The sequence below is a fragment of the Bison bison genome, unplaced genomic scaffold, assembly GCF_000754665.1.
Source record: "Bison bison bison isolate TAMUID 2011002044 unplaced genomic scaffold, Bison_UMD1.0 scf7180017864238, whole genome shotgun sequence".
NCBI lineage: Eukaryota > Metazoa > Chordata > Mammalia > Artiodactyla > Bovidae > Bison > Bison bison.
In genome coordinates, this window is record NW_011494810.1 from 6,582,119 (window position 1) to 6,599,121 (window position 17,003).

Consider the following 17,003-nt stretch of genomic DNA (forward strand, 5'->3'; position numbering starts at 1 on the left):
TTATGCCCAGTAAAACAGTTCAGCTAGAACCCGGAAGGAAAGTGTGGGTTGTCCTGGGGAGCTACTGAGGTTAGGGAAGTGTCTCTGGGGCGAGTAAAGGAATCTCTTCTGAAAACATCTCAGGTGGCAAAGTTGTACTTTCCTTATTTTTAACTCCTTCAAAAGTGAAAGTAAAGTGGAATTCTGCATATTCCGCTTTAGGATGGCAGTTTAAGAATTATTAGTAGCTGGGTGAGTGCGCACAGTCGCAGCCGCTGACGTACTTGATAGTTTCAGGCCAGCATGGGAAAGTATGCACCAACTGTAAATAGGATTCACTGCTGGTCTGCTTCAGAGGATTTCCTACTCTCGAAGGTCAGGAACATGTGCCCTGTGACTTGTACTTGGTATTTCCAATAGCAAACATGTATTTTACGCTAGACACTAAATATTTATTTAAATGAGGTTTTTTTCCTTTCTTTTTTTTTTTTTCCATTGTCCGAGGACCCTAAGCTCAAGAGGCAATAAGAGAGCTGAGATTTCATGGAGAGGAAAGAAAAGCCACAGAAAGATAACTACTTTGCCTAAGGTTTTACAGCTCTGAAAAAACAGCAATATAGCCCGCAGGTTTTTTTTAAATTAACATTAACTTCACTTTAGAAAAGAGACTACTTGCCTTATATAGGTGCTGATTCTTCTCACTTATTAATACTTTGTTATTTCTTCCAGCATTCAACGTTTTAAACAAAAAAAATTTTTACCAGTCATATGAATTAAGTTTTGTAATGATAATTATCTTGATTCTTGAGCTACGAAAGAGTAAATATAAAACAAAGTAGATTTATCACTGATAGTAATAGAACAGTACTGTATTTCTTAAAATGTTGATCTCACTATGACATTTTTAGTCATCTTAAAATCAAGCTTGTATATAGAATACAGGGCTATTGTTTTCAGCTTTCCTGCATTCTTTTCCCCTGAAAATGGTACTTGTCATTTATTTTGGAGTACTCGAAGGGAGGATAGAAAAAAGCTGAAAAAGCTGTCTGGTGATGAATGTGGGATGGGAGAAAAAACTGGAACTTAATGCCAGTTGGAGTTGGGAGATAATGAAATCCTAGAGACTATACAAAAGGAGGTGAATCAGAAAACAAAGAAATAAGGATGCAATTTAGATTGGAGAACCAACTCTTTAACTACTAAAAGTCTCCTGTGACAACCCTTAAACTCTGATCTCCAGTCTCAAGATGTGAAATGTTCTGGCAAGTCATTTAAAGTCCCTCCAGACTCCCAGCTATGAATTATGTGAAAGAGGTTAAGTTATAACAAGCCTATTTATATTTGGTTTTCTCTTTTAACATCCAACATGAGATCATTGGTTGTACCTATCAAAGAATTCAAAATCCAACCATTTGTTTCTACTACCTCTGCCCTGATTCAAGCCTGTGTCATCTCTTGCCTAGACTATTACCATAAACACATTTAAGTAGGCCCCTGCTCCATCCTTGCTTCTCTACAGTTCATTCTCCTAGAGGTTGACCAGAATCAAAGAAAACTCCCATGCAGGTGGGATAGAGCCAGAGTTGAGTGAAGAGAGAGTCATTTTTCCCCTCTGAAAAGCAAGAAATTCGCCCAATGGCCAGTTTATGAACCCTGACCTTAAGAAGCCTGCAAAAAATGTATCACACACCCTGCCAGCTGCTATTTTATGTGAGTTTACCAGTTTGGGACAGACTTCAATACCAAAATAAAAACCATCAGTCACCAAACCTCTGAGAAATACCAAGGCGCTGGGAAGGTAAGCAAAAGTTCCTTTAAGAGATAAAACCAACTTAACAGTGCATCAGTGTTAACAAAATAATCTAAGATGTTAATTTATATTTTATTTATCTCCCAACTCCTAGTAACCAGATCATTATGCTCTTTGTTTCAAGGGAGTCTGAGAGGTTAAAACAGATTAGAGACGACCTCAGTATCAGGCCTGATGTGTGCGCACCTGTGTGCGAGGGATGAGATGGATGTGTCCTTGGGTTAAAAGCAAAGAGCGTTAGACTGTTAGAGGGAAGATTTCCCTGAGAAGGGGACAACGGGTTACCAGAATCCCATTCCTAACCCCCAGCGCTCCCGGGTAATGATACCACACCCAGAGGGGAGGAATGAAGGGATGACATCCTGGATGCCTAGAGGAGATGAACCCCAGATTCCAAATTTCCCGGCCTTGTGAAGATTCTGCCGCTGCCACCAAGTTACATGTGACCAAGAACCAGGGACTAAGGCGTTTCATTGATAGCAAATGATTACAGAAGGTCCAAGGGGGCCTCCTGGGTATTTTGGCTCATGGTAAGATCCTTGACACCCTTGGGACCTTGAGAGTCACTGGTATGAGAAAGGGCCTCAATAATGTCTAGTAGTAAACATCCTGGAAGCCCAGAAGAATAAGGATTCAATATTGGATAAACAGGGCTTCCCTGGTGGCTCAGCAGTAAAGAATCCACCTGCTAATACAGGAGACATGGGTTTGATCCTTGGGTCGGGAGGAGCCCCTGGAAAAAGAAATGGTAACCCACTCCAGTATTCTTGCCTGGAAAATCCCCTGAAAAGAGGAGCCTGGCTGGCTATAGTCCTTTGAGTCGAAAAGAGTCGGACACACCTTAGCAACTACACGACAGCAGCAACAATTGGATAAACTTTTATTTAAATGAGGCAAAGACAATGGAATTTCCCTGGAGGTACAGTGGCTAAGACTGGGCTCCCAGTGCAGACACCCTAGGTTCGATCTTTGGTGAGGGAACTAGACCTCACATGCCACAGCTAAGAGTTCATAGGCCACAGCTAAAAGCTTCTGCAAACCGAGACATAAGATCCCACGTGCCCCAACCAAGACTGCTGCTGCTGCTAAGTCGCTTCAGTCGTGTCGTGAGTCCAGAGACGGCAGCCCACCAGGCTCCCCCATCCCTGGGATTCTCCAGGCAAGAACACTGGAGTGGGTTGCCATTTCCTTCTCCAACTAAGACTTGGCACAGCCAAATAAACAAAAATATTTTTTATATGATGTAAAAATAGAACATTCCTTACTGTGTTCGTTTTCTATTGCTGCTGTAACAAATTACCAAAGTCACTCAGTCACGTCCGACTCTTTGTGACCCCATGGACCGTATAATCCATGGAATTCTCCAGGCCAGAATACTAGAGTGGGTAGCCTTTCCCTTCTCCAGGGGATCTTCCAAACTCAGGAATCAAACCCAGGTCTCCCACATTGCAGGCAGATTCTTTACCAGCTAAGCTACAAGGGAAGCCCAAGAATATTGGAGTGGGTAGCCTATCCCTTCTCCAGCAGATCTTCCCGATCCAGGAATCGAACTGGGGGTCTCCTTAATTGCAGGTAGATTGTTTACCAACTGAGATATGAGGGAAGCCCGGCTTAGTGGCTCAATATGTATTTATTTACTTGTAGTTTTTTATGTCAGAAATCTGACACGATCTCAAAGGCAAAATGTCAGTAGTGGCAGGCAGCATTCCTTTGGAGGCTTTAAGGCAGAATCTGTTACCTTGCTTATCATTCGGCTTATTGGCAAAATTCAGTTCTTAGTGGTTATCATTCTCTGGCTGAATATCAGCTGAGAGCTGTTCCCAGCTTCTACAGGTCGCCCATGTTGACTTGTAGGGGAAACAAACTGTTACATTTACTAAACGTTTTAAGGTTTGTAGGGTCCCACAGCAGACCACCCGAAAGTGTGCCTCAATGGCATACCAATTATTTTGAAGTGAACTTCAGTTACTTAAGGCATGGCCAGTGCAAGAGGGACACCCTCACCCTTCCTTCTGTCCCCCTGAAAGCAGAATATGTACCTCTCATGTAAAAGGTACACTCCCCACGTGGAAAGGTAAAAGGACATACTTCTCACCAAAGACTGAGAATTCAGGCCTAGAAGTCTATGTAAACAAACCTTGTTACTTCCTGAATATAATAGCCCAAGCCCAAATTCTATTTAGATTCCTTACTAATTGGGCACCTAAAATCTAAATTTTCTTTCTCCAGTCAATTCCTCACAGATACATTGTTTCTTTGTCAAAAAAAAAAAAATTTAAAAACGGCCTGCTTTTGCCACTTTTAAAGGTTCATTTCTGTGGAACCTCCATGCAAATGAATTAAAGTTTGTTCCTTTTTCTCCTGTTAATTATTCTGTGTCAAATTTATCATTAGCCCAGCCACAAGAACTCAAGAGGAGTAGAGGAGGAAATTTCCCCCTCCCCAAAAGCTGGTAGTCCCCCTAAAAGGAAGTTCCTTTGCCAACCTGAATGGTAAGCAAGGAAATGGACTTTGCCTTAGAAACTATTCAAAAAAAATTTTAATAATAAATCTAAATTTGCCTATTCTTATTTTGGTTAAATGGATAACTGAGCATTGTTTCACAGAGACCTATTTGGGCAAACATTTTAAGACATTTTTTATATTTTGACAAACTTCCCCAGTGACTCAGATGGTAAAGAATTTGCCTGCAATGCAGAAAACACAGGTGCAATCCCTGGGTTAGGAAGATCCCCTGGAGAAACGAATGGTGACCCAGTCCAGTATTCTTGGATGGAGAATTCCATGGACAGAGAAGCTTGGTGGGCTACAGTCCATGGAGTTGCAAAGAGTCAGACACAAATGAATGAGTTTCACTTTCACTTTTTCACTTTCCCAAAAATCAAATTCCAAATGAAGGCTTTTTGACTTTAACTTTGGAATATGAAATATTTAAAGGCCCATGAAATATCTCAAAAATGTGTTCTCTCTCCTTATAAAAAGAGAAATTAAGCTAATTAGGTATGCTGCTGCTGCTGAGTTGCTTCAGTCGTGTCCGACTCTGTGCAACCCTATAGACGGCAGCCCACCAGGCTCCCCTGTCCCTGGGATTCTCCAGGCAAGAACACTGGAGTGGGTTGCCATTTCCTTCTCCAATGCATGAAAGTGAAAAATGAAAGTGAAGTTGCTCAGTCGGGTCCGACTCTTAGCGACCCCATGGACTGCAGCCCACCAGGCTCCTTTGTCCATGGGATTTTCCAGGCAAGAGTACTGGAGTGGGGTGCCATTGTCTTCTCTGAATTAGGTATACTTGATATGTTAAATTACATGGGAAGGGTTGTCAAATAAAAAGTAACATTAAGCCTTCTTTATATTGTGTCCATAGAGATATGAATTATAAGTGTTCCAAAAATTATGTGAAATTTCTGGAAGTTGTATGTGTTCTGACATGAAGTATTGTCTGTCATCAAAACTGAGGCTCATACTAAAGGGACTGAACCCCAATATCAGGGAAATGACCTGATTGTCACTCAGAGGCATGAATACCAGAATCTGTGTAGATTTTGACACATGTGAATGAATTCAATTCTGCTTCTGGAAAAAAAAAATTGACTGCTTATTGCCAGACTTTTGTCATATTAATATCCTTCGACCATAGAAATGGTCTGCTCCTGAATCAGAGAAAGTAAGATGGGTAAGCAACAGCTATTAAAATAAAAAAAAAGAGTTCCGTGATGGGAAACCCAAGACAGCCAGTTAATTTTTCCCAGTTCAGTTCAGTCGCTCAGTTGTGTCCTACTCTTTGTGACCCCATGAATCGCAGCACACCAGGCCTCCCTGTCCATCACTAACTCCCGGAGTTCACTGAAACACATCCATCGAGTTGGTGATGCCATCCAGCCATCTCATCCTCTGTCGTCCCCTTCTCCTCCTGCCCCCAATCCCTCCCAGCATCAGAGTCTTTTCCAATGAGTTAACTCTTCGCACGAGGTGGCCAAAGTACTGGAGTTTCAGCTTTAGCATCGTTCCTTCCAAAGAACACCCAGGACTGATCTCCTTTAGGATGGACTGATTGGATCTCCTTGCAGTCCAAGGGACTCTCAAGAGTCTTATCCAATACCACAGTCCAAAAGCATCATCTCCGGTGCTCAGCTTTCTTCACAGTCCATACATGACCACTCACATCCGTACATGACCACTGGAAAAACCATAGCCTTGACTAGATGGACCTTTGTTGGCAAAGTAATGTCTCTGCTTTTGAACATGCTGTCTAGGTTGGTCATAACTTTCCTTCCAAGGAGTAAGCATCTTTTAATTTCATGGCTGCAATCACCATCTGCAGTGATTTTGGAGCCCAAAAAATAAAGTCTGACACTGTTTCCACTGTTTCCCCATCTATTTCCCATGAAGTGATGGGACCAGATGCCATGAACTTAGTTTTCTGAATGTTGAGCTTTAAGCCAACTTTTTTACTCTCCTCTTTCATTTTCATCAAGAGGCTTTTTAGTTCCTCTTCACTTTCTGCCATTCACACGGACCACAGCCTTGTCTAACTCAATGAAACTAAGCCATGCCCTGTGGGGCCACCCAAGACAGGCGGGTCATGGTGGAGAGGTCTGACAGAGTGTGATCCACTGGAGAAGGGAATGGCAAACCACTTCAGTATTCTTGCCTTGAGAACCCCATGAACAATATGAAAAGGCAAAATGATAGGATACTGAAAGAGGAACTCCCCAGGTCAGTAGGTGCCCAATGTGCTACTGGAGATCAGTGGAGAAATAACTCCAGAAAGAATGAAGGGATGGAGCCAAAGCAAAAACAATACCCAGTTGTGGATGTGACTGGTGATAGAAGCAATTTTTCCCAGCTCCCTGGCAAACCTCATTTTTGTTTTTCTTGCATTCCTCACTCACAATTCGCTTAATATGACTCAAATTGTAAATAGACATTGGTAGGAAGATTTCTATCAAACTGCAAAAACAGGGACTTCCCTGGAGTCCGGTGGTTAAGACTGCACTTCCACTGCAGGGGGCACAAGTTCAGTCTCTGGTTGAGGAACTAAGATCCTGCATGCTGTTCAGTGGGCCCCCCCAAAAAAATAAATAATAATGATAAAGTTGTATAAATAGTGTGTGATAACTTACAAAAATCATTTTTTTAAAAAATACGAATAAAACTGCAAAACAGTACCAGCAATGTCTGGCAGGTCAGGTCCGTAACCCTGGGAAAAAACTATTCTTGTCCCCAGAGACCTCAGACCTCCTTTCTCCGGACCCTTGGAACACCTAAAACTGGACTTCATTCAACTGCCACTTAGTATGGGTTATAAATATGTTCTTGTTATCAATATATGTATGTTTTCCCCATAGGTTGAGACCTTCCCTTACCACAAGGCTGATGCCCTGATATTGGCAAAGAGACAGTTTTAAAAAATGTGTTTTCCTCTTGGGGTTTTCTGCAATCTCCAGTGATCAAGATACCCAGTTCACTGGGCAAATCATATAAGCCTTTAGAAAAACCTTACAAACTTCTTGGAATTATCACTGTCCCTGTCACTCTCAATTATCCAGCAAGGACAACAGAACTAGTGGAAAAACTGAACTCAAAGAAGAACAAGAATTAATTATATGGGATTGAATGAACTAATGAATATGGTTATAGTTTTTATGACTTTCTGTCTAAAATATACTCGTGTTCAGTCATGGCCAACTATTTGCAACTCTATGGACTATAGCCTGCCAGGCTCCTCTGTCCACAGGATTTTTCAGACAAGAATACTGGAGTGGGTTGCCGTTTACTACACCAGGGGATCTTCCTGATGCAGGGAATAAACCCACATGTCATGTGTCTCCTGCATTAGCAGGTAGAATCTTTGCCACTGTGCCACTTGGCAAGGCGGTCTAAAATATGACTAATTTTTAAACCTTTTGTTTTCCAGATACAAGGAAGTTTTATAAAAATTTGGTAAATTATACCTTTGTAAGCAGAATTGAAACATTTACCTTTTTCTACCTGATCCCTCCAGAATTCAGAAACTCTCAAGGAGTATCCTTATTTTTTGGTAATATAGTTATTTACATAAGTTCAATAAGAATCTGTTCACCTTAAAACAGAACACAGTTGGAGACATTGATTACGTTACCAAGGCTTTGAGTAGAATGGTCTTTTCTTTTATGGCTGCACCTTGAGGCTTGCAGGATCTCAGTTCCCCAACTTGGGATCAAACCCCAGAGCCTGGCAGTGAGAGCTTGGAGTCCTAACCACTGGACTACCAGAGAACTCCCAAGAATGGTCATATGTGAAACAGACCCTTGTAGACTCAGATATGACCAGACAGCTTAAAGGAACTAAGATTGACTTTATGGAACCAATAAAGCTCCTCATAAAAACAGCCTAATATTAATACCTGGTTTACAGCTATCCCAGCAGCCTTACCAGGTGAGTAAGGAGGGTCACATTCTGGCAGGTACAGGAAATGCAGGATATTGAGGGGACCTCAGGAAGGGAGGAATTTACCCAAATCCATAGGTGTTACAGTAAAGTTTGATAAGCAAGTCTTTGGTGTGGCTTCCTGGCCTCAAAAGGCGTTTAAAAGTTCAATCTGGAGATAGATTCCTTGTAAAAATTCAAGCAAAATAGGTTTAAAGGATCCTACATGGTTAGTCCAGAGAAGGCGATGGCACCCCACTCCAGTACTCTTGCCTGGGAAATCCATGGACGGAGGAGCCTGGTGGGCTGCAGTCCATGGTGTCGCAACTGAGCAGCTTCCCTTTCACTTTCCACTTTCATGCATTGGAGAAGGAAATGGCAACCCACTCCAGTGTTCTTGCCTGGAGAATCCCAGGGACGGCGGAGCCTGGTGGGCTGCCGTCTATGGGGTCGCACAGAGTCGGACATGACTGAAGTGACTTAGCAGCAGCAGCACATGGTTAGTCACTATTTTTGCTATACTTATATAAACACTCAGTTCAAGTTTATTAACTAGACATAATTTGCAAACAAATTCGTCTTAATTTGGCTACCTTAGTAGAAATTAGGGTGATTTTAGAGAATTGTTTCTCAATAATAATTCATACATATAGGTATCAGATTTTATTGCTATTAACTTTCCTTGAGGTTTTATAATTTACCTAAAAACTAGACTGAAGTTTTAGAGTTTCCTCCAGTATTTGACTACAACTAAACTAACTTTTCCAATTTCCTCCCATCATTTAGACTTGGAATCACTGAAACCTAAAAGTATTCCTGGAGCCCTGCAAACCAAAGCTAAACAACTTGACATAAAGTTCAGAGAAATCGCCACAACAGCTTATGCTTAAATAATCCTTGTGCCTGTTGCTATATGAGTCACTCAGAAAGTTTACCTGAACACCCAATCACATCATCAGAGATGTTTCAAACTGCAGAAGATGTTTGGACATTGATAATCTAGAAGTCCTCGTGACTGACTGCCCTCTGGGCTCAAAAACTGGTTTATAATCTGCTCCAATTTTTAACCTTTATTTTTCTTTTGTTTCCATAGAAATGCCACTTATTAAATACCTGACTCTTTGCACCATAGACCTAGTGTTGGGAGCCCATCTGCCGAGCTGCCTTCTGAAATGAGATGCATGCATGCATGCTAAGTCGCTTGAGCCATGTCCGACTCTGTGCGACCCCATGGACAGCAGCCCACCAGGCTCCTCTGCCCATGGGATTCTCCAGGCAAGAATACTGGAGTGGATTGCCATGTCCTTCTGCAGAAATGAGACACAATTATTGAAAAAGATCTGTCCTTTTCTCAGGACTAAGAAACTGATTCAGTGAAATAGAAGACTCTGTGAACCTGCTCTCTCTCTCCATGGTCATCAGTTCTGCTTTGAGTATGTGAAACTTCCAGGCAAGTTTCAGAGGAGGGAATTGTTGGGGCCCAGAGAAAACTGCCCAAATTGTGCCTCAATGGTGTATTGTTTCAAATTAAAGTTACTTAAGAAACAGCCAATACAAGAGGACACTCTGACCCTCCTTCATGTCTCCCTGGAAGCAGGAAATCCAGCACTCTGATGAAAGGTATACTCCCTGCATCTGGAGAGAGAAGGAAACCTTGTTGCCAAAAATAGTGAATTCCAGCCTTTAAACCTATATAAACAAACATCCTTGCTTCTTTAATTCACTACCTCAAGCCGAAACTCCATTTAAATTTTTCACAAACTGGACACCCCAAACCTGAGTTTCATTGTCCTGTGAATTCCTCACAAATTTATTGTTCTTTCATTTAACAAATATAAAAAACCACCTGCTTTGGCCACTTACCATATCTCATTTCTATGGGACCTCTATGCACATGAATTAAAAGTATTTCTTTTTCCCTGTTAATCTGTCTTTTGTCAATTTTATTGTTAGTCCAGACACAAAAATTCAGGAAGGGTAAACGGGAAAAAATATACATATATACAATGGAATATTACTCAGCCATTAAAAAGAATGAAATTATGCCGTTTGCAGTGACATGGATGGATATTGAAAGTGTCATATTGAGTGAAATAAGTCAGACAAAGGAGAAATATTGTATGTCATCCCTTATATGGGGAATATAAAAAGAAATGATACAAACAAACTTACAAAACAGAGACTCATAGACTTAGAAAATGAACTTATGGTTGCCAGGGGGAAGGGATAGTTAGGGAGTTTGGGAAGGTCATATACATGTTGCTATATTCAAAATGGATAACCAACAGGAACCTACTGTATAGCAAGCACATGGAACTCTACTCAATGTTATGTGCCAGTCTGGATGGGAGGGGGATTTGGGGGAGAACAGATACATGTATATGTATGACTGAGTCCCTTCGCTGTTCACCTGAAACTACCACAACATTGTTAACCATCTAAACCCTAATACAAATTGAAAAGTTTTTTAAAAAATCACCAGGGACCAAAAGATTAAAGACTCAGGAAGAAACTTTGACCTTCCCCTTAAGTGCCTAAAAAGATGTAGGTGGTAGATGACCTTTTCTAGTTACAGATAACTATGGAATAAACTAAATGCAGTAGACAGAGCAGATCCCAGTAAAGTCTGTTTGTTAAAATTTCCCTGGGTCCCATTGATCTGCATGGCCTAGCAAACATTTGTATATCAAACATTTGCTTTGTTGCTGTTTTGGGTCTCTCAGTCCTGTCTGACTTTTTGTGATCCCATGAACTGCACCACCACACCACACAAGGCATCCATGTCCTGGGATTCCATCTCCTGGACTTTGTTCAAACTCATGTCCATCGAATCAGCCATGCCATCCGACGATCTCATCCTCTGTCTTCTCCTCCTGCCTTCAATCTATCCCAGCATCAGGGTTTTTTCCAGTGAATCAGCTCTTTGCATCAGGTGGCCAAAGTATTGGAGCTTCAGCTTCAGCTTCACCATCAGTCCTTCCAATGATATGCAGGGTTGATTTCCTTTAGAGTTGACTTGATGTTCAAGGAACTCTCAAGTCTTCTCTACCACCACAATTCAAAAGCATCAGTTCTTCAGTGCTCAGCCTTCATTATGGTCCAGCTCTCACATACACGACTACTGGAAAAACCATAGCTTTGACTATTCAGATTTCTGCTTTTCTACCTAGAAGGTGATTGCCTTCCTCCCCTTTGAAGTCCTAAACCACTACTTCAGCATCCTCCATTGTGTTTAGCTGAAAATGGTACTTAAGTTTAGGGTTTCAGCCATTTTGGCAAGGTACTCAGTTTTCCTGAGTCTCTCTCATGTGTACATGTTATTAAAGTTTTATTTGATTTTCTCCTGTCAAGGTGCTGAAGAAGAACCACTTATATTAGCCAGAAGAACATAGAAGAAAAGAGGAAACCCTCTTCTTCCCAGGTGGCTCAGTGAAAGAATCCGAAGGTGAAAGACTCAATGGACATGAGTTTGAGTAAACTCCAGGAGTTGGTGATTGACAGGGAGGCCTGGCGTGCTGGATTCATGGGGTCGCAAAGAGTTGGACACGACTGAGCGACTGAACTGAATTGAATAGCTTTGAGCTGCGGGGCATCTTGATCTAACAAGTTATCTGTTGGCAATTCCTCATTTGAGCCAGTAACTAAAAGGCATAGGCCCCAACACTAGGTATCCTTTTAATTCTTTCTGTGTTTTGAATTGAAGTATAGAGGGAAATATGAACTTTGCTTAAAAGTTATGCAAAGTTTAAAGATTATAGAAGCTTGTTGGCAGTTATATTTTGTTCTCCATTCAGGTATCCCTGAGGGAAAATGCTATAAAAGTAATGATTAAGTGATTTTTCATGTTCAGAGTTGAAGTTCCAAAACCAGTGTACAGAGTCACAATCCTTGAGCAGAGGAGGGGTACAGGTTTTACTCATCTTCTTTACCCAAAACAACAAACCTGGCTGTGAGCTCCTGTAGTAACCTGCTAGGACCTTGAGCTCAAGAAAGAACCGTGCCTTTCATCACCTATCCTTGACGTAGTGAGTGAGCCCATCCATTAACGAGGAGCTTCAAAATGGTGCTAGAATTCATCCTGAGGTGAAAATGAGACAGGAAGAGAGCAGGGCACAACCTTTAAAAGAATGACATGGCTCTAGGGTACAACAATAAGCTGGTTAGAACCAACTAGGTCCAAGATGGTGGACAAGTCAACTTCTACTAGACCTTGAGCCCCAGTATACGCTTATTGTAATACATCAACATGCTAAATGACATACCCACAGGCCTATGTGAATCACTATGCTATACACCTGAAACTTACATAATATTGTAAATAAACTATATTCCAATTTAAAAAATTTAAAAGACTTCAAGTCCTTAGAAAGCACGCATACAAACACACACAAATTCCTTTCTGTGTTCCATTATCTCTGCATGGTCCAGCAAACATATAGGGGATTATTGATGATCCCCCATATGATTGATAATATGATTATTATTGATAATTGATTGATAATAATGTCATCAGTTCAAATAGGAAAGACTGGAGTAATGAACATGTTTGGGTAAAGATGTATGCCAAAGCAGGGTGCCAGGAATTCTATTCTGTCCATGCCATGTTTCAAGTACCAGTGTTGAAATTAATATAGAAATATCAAGCATGTGGTTGGATATAAGAATCTGGACTATTAAGGGCAAGACAGGGATAGAAACATTAAACGCACTTTTTTTTCTTCCAGTTTTATTGAGATATAATTGACATATAGCACTGTGTAAGTTTAAGGTATAATGATCTGACTTATATCGTGAAATGATTATGACAATAAGTTTACTGAACATTCATCATCTCACATAGATATAAAATTAAACAAATAGAAAAAAATTATTGTCTTGTGATGAGAACTCTTAAGATACACTGTCTTAACAGCTGTCACATGACATACAGCAATATTAATTATATTTATCATGTTATTTGATTTGATTTAAAAAAAATAAAACAGAGATCAACTATATGCTCAAAATACCAGGGGATTGTCTGATTTGAGACGGGGCAGCAAATAAAACAAGCTATTACTGTGCTATATACTTTTACTACAGTCAGCTCCATAGATCTTTTCCAGTCCCTTTGATTGTATTATATATTTTCAAGAGACCTGGAACATGAAGGTGACCACTGATGCTTGTATATGTTTTCAGTTTATTGTTCATGGGAATAGGACTGTAGTGAAAAGAATGGAGAAAACATAAACAGGGGGAAATCTGGTATTTCTCAAAACAAGTGTAAATCATTGAAATAACATATATATGATTTAACAGAACTATAATTCTAAAATAAATATCTCTTAAATTTCTTTATAATATCACCCTCCAAATTCCTGCAAAGAGAACATGATACAGCCCTGCCACTGACATATCTTTTTGTACAGTTTCACATAGAACAGCATTATATTGAGTTCCATGCTGAAGCAGATTACACTATAGCAAAGCCCTGGTGTTATTTGTGAAATTATAATTTTCATTTTACAGCACTTTACAATTTATGAAGTCTTCTTACCAACATTATTTCATTTTGTTTTTCCTTACAGCCTTACAGAGTAAATAAGATATTTATTATTTAACAGATAAGGGAAAATGGCAGCCTCTGAAAATGAAATGGTTTGTCTAAAATGGCTATTTTAAGTGACAAGATTGTGTTCAAAAGCCAGATTTTCTAACTCTAGTGCTGTTTCTTTCTGTGATATCATAAAACTTCTTTATTTTTTTCCACACTGTTCAGTAGATATTTATTAATAGTTTCCCAAATTTCATAATAAACGAAATAGTGAAATGAATGCTTTGAAACCACAAAATTATATAAGACAGAGCTAAGATTAGAATTTATATTAACTAATCCATTATACATGCATTGATGATTCAGCTAGAGATGTTTACCACTGTAAATCGTTTCTACTATATAAATATCTTGAGCTAAAATCTATGAGCAAGAAAATATCTGGCATAAATTCCCTTAAGAATGCTTATAATTCAATTTCTGACAATTTTTACTATATTTTTATAAGTTTTCAAAGAGATAATTCATGTTTTTAAAACTTTGCAGAAGGAAGTTTAAAAATTACAAAATTGCTTAAGCAGATGTGGCTATTGCCAAAAAAAAAAAAAAAAGAGGAAGTTTAAAGAAAAATTAAATACACAAATAATATTTTAGAATACTTGAGTGGATTCATTGTGGCAGTCACATACGGTAAATCTAATGCTTTACATACATTTTAAGACACATTATACACAAAGCCCCTATTCAGTGAAAATACCATTATATGAGCATATGACAGATGATATTTTGTTCTTTATCTTAGAAGAGATGTGAGTGCAGATTAAGACTGGCCCAAAAAATCACGAGTTGAAATTTTTTCCTCTAAGTATTGTTTATCATCTTTAGATTTTAATCTCTTTTTTTTGTACAACATCATTATCATGCATTCAAATAATAGTTTTTGCTTACAAACTCCAGAATTAGAATTCAATATGGTAATATCAGTTGACAATAATTAATTTTGGCCTGAGACATATAGTCTCAATGACTTGTTACTTGCCCTGGAAGTACTCCTATACTAAAAATACATACATTGACTCCCAACTATTACATAAAACAGGCCAATAGTTGAAGACCAAAAAAAAACTTCATACTCTTCTATACATATATTTAGCCATACTGAAATTAGTCAAAGACAAATATAATCTGATGATGTGAGACATCAGTGGTGTGCATAATCCAAAATAGTCCATAGTCTTCAAAAAGGAATTTAAGACATGCATTTTAGTAAATATGAATATTTGACATCCTAAGAATTCCGAACTTCTAAAAAAGATTGTTATACTATGTATACTGAACATCTTAACTAGACAGGAGTTAGGTTTTATATTCTGGTTCTTAACTACAATATTTTCAAACCAAAAATCAAGATCAATTATCTGAAATACTGGAGAAGAAGTAGAGAAAAGCGAACCCTCTTGCACTGTTGGTGAGAATGTAAATTGATACAGCCACTATGGAGAACAGTATGAAGATTTCTTAAGAAACTAGGAATAAAATTACCATATGACCCGGCAATTCCACTCCTGGGCAGATATCCTGAGAAAACCATAGTTGAAAAAGACACATGTATCCCACTCTTCATTGCAGCACTATTTACAATAGCCACCACATGGAAGCAACCTGAGGAGGGCAACCCATTCCAGTATTTTTGCCTGGAGAACCCCATGGACAGAGAAGCCTGGTGGGCTACAGTCCACAGGGTCACAGAAAGACACAACTGAAGTGACTTGGCATGCATGCACAGAAGCAACTTAGATGTCTGTCAACAGATGAATAAATAAAGTTTTGGTGCATATATATATATAGTGGAATATTACTCAGCCATAAAAGGAACAAATTTGAATCAATTCTAGTGAGGTGGAAAAGCTAGAGCCTGTTGAAGCAAGTCATATATTAACACACACACACATATATATATATGTGTGTGGAATCTAGAAAAATTGTACTGATGAACCTATTTTCAGGTCAGGAATACAGACTCAGACATACAGAACAGACTTACAGACACAGAGAGGGAAGGAGAGGGTGGGATGAACTGAGAGTAGCATTGAAATATAGAAATACATATATTACAATTACCATGTATAAAATAGATAGCTAATGGGAAGTTGCTGTATAGCGCAGGGAGCTCAGCCTGATGCTCTGTGACCATCTAGAGGGGTGGGATGGGGTTGGAGGTGGGAGGGAGGTTTAAGAAGGAGGAGACAAGGGTATACATATGGCTGATTCCCAATGATACATGGCAGAAACCAACACAACATTGTAAAGCAATTATCTTCCAATAAAAAATAAATTTGAAAAACAAAGTATATAAAAATTATCCAAAATAGTCTAAAAGTGGCCCTGCTCTAGATAACTAATGAAGCCTGTTCAACCCATTTCTAGCTCTTCTCCCAGTTTTCTCCCCACATATCCCCAAGTCCTCTTCCCAGACAGAAACTCTTGATTCCTGCCTGGCCCCATGCTTTGGAAACAGTGCTGTCTTCCTTTCAGTAATTCAAAAGTCTTTTTTTATTATGCTTTTGTGTATTTTCTAAATCCTATATATAAGCAGTTTAAAAATCATATCTTAGGAAGCAATAAAAATATTTTTAAGGGATTTGAAGATTACTAGTTCAACATGCAAGTAATAAGTGATACCTGTTCTGGCCATTTGCTGCATCCTAGTTCTGATTCCCAATAACAATCATCATTCTCGACCCTAAGCCTTCCTGGTCAGGAACTAGGTTTTGTTCCCTCCACTGTCACAGAGGGCTTAGAGACCTTCACTGAGCCTACCTCTTGCCACACTCATTCCTGAAACCTACTAACTGCTGGCTGTTTGCCTCATCTGCTTGCCATAATATCACTCTCAGGTTACCCTTTTTACCTCTGGTTAAGGCTTTCTGACGGTGACCACTTTTCTGGCTCACCACCATTGTATGTTGTCACATCTCCTAGAGACTAAGTTTTCTTAAGTCTTGGTGAGATGACAAACTGATGGCCCATAGGGCACTAATAGTTGGTTTGGCGTTATCAGTATTTGAAATTTTAAAAGGTGAATGTCTTTAGGCCAAAAATATGTTCTCTAGTTTGCCAAAGGCTCCAGCACTCCCTATTGTATTACAGAAAGTGAAACTCGCTCAGTCATGCCCGACTCTTTGTGACCACAAGGACTACACAGTCCACGGAATTCTCCAGGGGATCTTCCCAACCCAGGGATTGAACCCAGGTCTGCAGCCTTGCAGG